This window comes from Procambarus clarkii, chromosome 39 (genome assembly GCF_040958095.1).
Source record: "Procambarus clarkii isolate CNS0578487 chromosome 39, FALCON_Pclarkii_2.0, whole genome shotgun sequence".
In the NCBI taxonomy this organism is placed as follows: domain Eukaryota; kingdom Metazoa; phylum Arthropoda; class Malacostraca; order Decapoda; family Cambaridae; genus Procambarus; species Procambarus clarkii.
The window spans coordinates 911,295-916,948 of record NC_091188.1 but is presented as its reverse complement, the minus strand read 5'-3'; the positions used below and the strand labels follow the sequence as shown (position 1 = coordinate 916,948).

The window sequence follows — 5,654 nt, the reverse complement described above, 5'->3', positions numbered from 1 at the left end:
ATCCTGCTGAAAAAAAAATCACCAGGAACTACAGGGGGACCTTTGACAGGCCTCCGGCTGCTACCTGTACCCGTCCAGGTTCAAGTTCAAGTATGTTTATTGAGACAAGAAAGAAATACATCTCAAAGGGATAGAGTAGCTTAGGCTATTTCTACCCTCCCCCCCCCCCAATCCCCCGTCGAGGTAATTTCAGGAAAATTTTAGAATCCAACTGTGACGCAGCGGCGGCTACCCGAACGGTGCGGTGACAACAGCTGACTGTGTGTGTTGAGGGGATCAGCTGACTGGCAGACAGACGTGTTGCAGTGATCAGCTCTGTTGCAGTGATCAGCTCTGTTGCAGTGACCAGCTGTGTTGCAGTAACCAGCTGTGTTGCAGTGATCTCCAGCAGTATTTCACTGGAGGTGTTGTGTTACTACAGGAAAGGTGAGCGTCATCTGAGCCAACTAATGATATTAGTTTAATACTAATAAGTACGACTGTACAAAACTCAATAAAGGTTACACATAAGAGTACTGTAGCAGTATTGGCTTCATAAAGTTGCTATATGCAGGTAGCGCCACACATGCAAGCATAGTGCCTACACAGTTGGCTAGAACAGAGCAACAAAGTAGCAGGAACTCTTTATATTGAAACATGAAGGGCCCTGACGGCTGAGTGGTTCGTAGGCCTAAGGGTTCGGGTTCGATTCCCGGTGGAGGCGGAAACTAATGGGCCAGAGTTACTTTCACCCTGATGCCTCTGTTCACCTGGCAGTAAATAGGTACCTGGGAGTTGAACAGCTGCTACGGGGTGCTTCCTGGGGATGAGTGTGTGTCAAAATTAGGGTTAACCACCGCACTACGCACCTGGTTTCGACAAAAATTTCATAGTGCAATTGTTGAGAACATATTTGTGTTGTTTTTATGAATGTTCAGATAAAGTTAATGTCAAAATGTTTCCAAACTCACCCATTTTCATTTCAAAACACAAAGAGTGATGATTTTTTTTTTTTTAAATATAGCCTAATTAACAAAAAAAAATAGCAAGTCCCAGAGCACCTTAGGGTGCTCTGTGCAGTACAGTGGTTAAGGACTTGCCTGAAATGCTATGCGTGCTAGTAGCTGTGCAAGAATGTAAGAATTCTTTTACTGTATATGTAAATAAAAAGAACAAAATTTAGTCAATACTGTACAAATGTTGGGAACAAAATAGAACCCGTTTGGTTTTCCATGACTGCGCTTGCCTCCTACAAAAGTAATAATAAATATATTTTTCTTCATAAAACTGAATAGGTTATATTTGACTGTTTTTGCTTTTAGATTGTTATACAGTCCTTAAACTGTAAATGACACAGGGAAACACACCTCGAATGGCCTATTATTGGTAACAAGCAATGTATCTGTGTACGGGTACCTCCAGCACCCTGGGGCTAGTATAATGACACCGAAACACCATACTATGTACCTCCAATTATCCAATCATAACCGTATAGCCAATTTACATGATCATAGACATTTTTTAATCTCTTAAAGTCCCAGCTTCCTCTTTTGTGCCAGTAGTCCCATAACTTACGGTGTTAACAAAACTTTCCAGCACTTCCACAACAGCTGGTTTTCCCTTAAAATGATAGATATGCACTTCCGAGTGAAACCTTGTGCTAGAGGTAAATCATACTGAACTCTTAACAAAAATATATTAATAACATTGGATGGCTTGTTTTGTGACAGATCATCTTTAACATTGAAAATATCTGAATCAATCATTTAACCCTTAGAGGGCTCTGCTAATGAACTCGTTAAATGTGGTACACATGGAATAAATACCTGTACTCAAATTGCATTCAGCTATTCAAGCGTGAAGGTAATCACAAATAGCAAATGGAGCCATTTAAGAGTTAATCCTTGGAAATAGTCATAATGATTTATGAGAGTCACTTTTCTGTATTTAATATCAACAGACACAAAGGACTTGATCAGTTGCTCTGTTCAGACAGTGTAGACATGAAAGTACTCTAATGTACAATTCATACTGTACTTCTTTGTGATGAGGAGGACCATCATGGAATAAAAATTATTTGTTTTCCAACTTTTTCCTTTTAGATGTTTTTCATATTTCATTGTTATTGTAGCACATACTTCAAGAATCCTGGCATATTTACAGTTTTGTTTTATCTATTGCTCTCAGGTTGATGCCATCTTTTGACAATTACTATAGCTAATTCTGCAGGTGCTATAGTTTTTTTTAATGAGCATGTAGGTAACCAAGAACTAGTAACTAGCAAAGTACCAGCATCCTTAGTTATTTATAGAACAAAAATGTCAGCACCCACATTATTTTATTATTGACAGTTCTCAGTGGGACAGGATTCGTGTTTTATACATTTTTCTTTAAACTGTTTTTCTTTTTTCAGATTCCTTAAAATATATTCACAAAGATGTCTGGCGATATTGAGGTTCAAGCTACAGTAACCATTCGTATCATACGCTCTTTTGAACATCGTAACATCAGAAATTTAGTACTTCACAATATAAATCTCAGTCAAACGGTTGAAGACTTCATAGAGTTAATAAAGGACAAATTGAAGTCGGCATCCTCTCTTCCTCCCCCCTTTCACAATTATGCCTTTGATACCTTAAAAATTGAGACACAAGCTCATGGCTTCAAGACCAATGATCCTGTAATTAACAGAGAGGATGATGTCAAGCTAATTTTAAAGCCTCACCTTCGATTGAAAGACTGTGGGGTTAAGCAGGAAACGGAAATAAACTTTTTCAAGATGGAAGACTACCTTAAATATAAAGAAAACCCAGTGCTTGTGTGGTAAAATTTCACAGATGTGTAGGAAGTATCATGTTATTCTTACCTTGTGATATAACTTGACTTCCAGCTTTTAGAAGTGAAGATATTGATGGTAACATTATAACAATGTATCACTGTAAGGAAGATGTACCTGCACAAAATCATGAAAGTTGAATTTATACATGCAGTCAAGCAAGTATGATTAAATATTTGTTAATAAATGTTAAAACTAATGCCTTCAAACAAGTTACTTCATTGTTAATTATTAAAATGTATATTCCTCCCTTCAGCGCAAAAGTATATTGAAAGTGCTGTATACATAAATTTGTTGACATTTCTGCATAGCTTGGGCTTTGTGGGATTAAATTTTGTTAAGAGTACAAATAGTCAAATATGAGTGAGATCTTAATATGTTAAGCATCGGTTACTTCAGTGTTCTAAGTAATTTATAGGATTGAACTTCAGAAGTGAAAGCCATGACCACTTGGTTGTAAACTGAAGCTCAGTAGTGTTTATCAAAATTTGTATATGTTCACATTAAATAGTTCATGTGCATTTACGGTATATTATGTAGTTTGTTTTTAAATTCATTACACTAGTTCAAGAAAACTAATACAAATTGTATGAAGTGTATAAATTATGAGTTTCTATATTGGTTTGTCTTTGGTATTGTTTTGACATTTTGAGCTGCAGTACTACATTGATGTGCTTCTCGAATCTACACTTACTTTAAACAATTATTTCCCTTATTAAATAAAAATTATTAACCAGTTTCAGCTTTTTTATATACACCATTAGTATATTAATTGGTTATTACACTGTAACAAATGGAACTATTGTACAAGAACATTCTGAAGCACATGCAAAGCATCCATCAATTTAAATTATAGTTAATGTTATTGATGAGTACAACATAATTGTCAAGACAGGTTTCACAAGCTGTATGTATGCAACTTAAGTTTGCATTTCACGGTGGGGTTTGAAATGTACAAGGATTGATTTTAGCTAGGCATTCATCATTACCTTGAACAACAGTGAGGCTGAATTAAGACTACTCCTCCTTGAGGAGTACCTATAGCCATGTTAATTTTATTTCACTTGTGTAGCCTTGAAACAATGTAGAGGACATTCAATTGCAGACAAGTTTATTCACTGTAGCAATAAACCACCTACATTTCCATTTCTTCTGTTAGTGACCCATCCAGAAACAGAGCAGTAGTGCATGAGTAGCAGTAAAAATGTTAAAGGAAGAGGAATTTCATGACTAAGAGAGGTACAGTACAAGCCTTCACTACATAGATAAGGGGCCTGCAAAACTTTAACAAATGGAACCTCCAATGTGGCAGGTAGAAAAAACGCGAGGGGGAACACTACTGATGTTGAGTGAATGAATCCCTTAAACAAGCTATCCTGGAAATACAAGAAAAAGCAGAAAATGGACTCAGCAGTTGCAACAGTCAAGGCATGGCACAAACAGGAATGAGGGTGTTGCAGGAACTGCATGTAGTTTCAAAGGCAATAACAAACACAATCATATTGGGATGGGGCACCAAACACGAGATAAAACTCTGTATGATGCAAAGTGTCAAGACACTGAAGAGTCGGGGGTGAAGCCAATAAAAATGTGGACAACCATAGTTCAGTTTAGACAGGACTAGGGAAGAATGCAAATACAGAAGCACAACTCTATTCACTCCTCATGAGGCATTTTTTTATATACTGTATATATATAAGAGTTGTTACATTCTTGTACAGCCACTAGTACGCGTAGCGTTTTGGGCAAGTCCTGAATCCTATGTTCCCTGGAATACGACCTCCACAAAGAATCGTTTTTACAACCAGGTACCCATTTTACTGTTGAGTTCAAGAGGCTACAGTTAAGGATTTGCACCCAGTAAATCCTCCCCGGCCAGGATACGAACCCAGGACAAAGCGCTCGCGGAACGCCAGGCGAGCGTCTTACCACTACGCCATGGAGACTGTTAAATGTGACATGATCTTGAGTAAGGAAAGAACCTTGGAGCATTCGGGCTATAGAAAAAGAACACGACAACACAGGTGGGTATCAGAGATCAGCTCTAAGAGGCATACCTGTATCCTTATACTCACGTGGACTCCTGTAAAGTGACAAAGATGGATGGGGAACGACTTGCCACCTAGCAAATGATATAGCACACGCTTCCAATAGAGAAAACCAGAACCTAACCTAGTAATCTTGAATAATACATTTCAATCACAATTTGGAGCTAGTGCTGAAGAATGGATAAATCACCGCTGCAGCAATGGTAAAGTTTACATAAAGTGCAAATTCCAGATTGAAGGAGTTTGGGAAGACTATTAAGGGCAACAAGGAAGTGTTGAGCTCGACACTCTACCCTCGGGGTAACATCACATTGGCAATGAGAACAAAAGAGAAGTTTTAAGGTGAACATGAAATGTATGAGTAGAGAGAAAGCTTTGCAGGAGTGCCAAACTGAAAAGGAGGCCTAAAGAATGCAATTGATTTCATATATTATAACTTTAGGCAGTGTCATATGCTTTCTTTAGGGAGGTATTAGCAGAAAAGGCACAACATATACAACAGACCTACCAAGCTGTCAGTTTTTTGCAATATGTGAAAGTGAAATTGAGAGGGAGAAACATTGAACATTTAACCAAAACCATATGTAACACATGTCAATTATGCACTTAATGAGCATACAATTTTTTTTTTCAGTGATTGGGCAAAAAATCCCTAGGCAAAATTCCCTGCATCAAATGTTTCTGAATAGGTTGGACAATAGCCTTGGACCATCATCGTACAGCATCTCCTCTTTAAAAAATTTATTTACTCACTAATTTATACAGCCCCCATGTATAAAGAAAACAAAATA

At 37.6% G+C, this 5,654-nt stretch overlaps 1 non-coding gene across 1 annotated transcript; it reads left to right on the top strand.

Annotated features, from left to right (window-relative positions):
- Nucleotides 1-220: 220 nt before the first annotated feature.
- Nucleotides 221-3,553, top strand: LOC123760524 (uncharacterized). The gene is made up of 2 exons (XR_011230895.1): nt 221-426; nt 2,393-3,553. It is a non-coding gene; the product is annotated as an uncharacterized protein (transcript).
- The last annotated feature ends 2,101 nt before the right edge of the window (nt 3,554-5,654 follow it).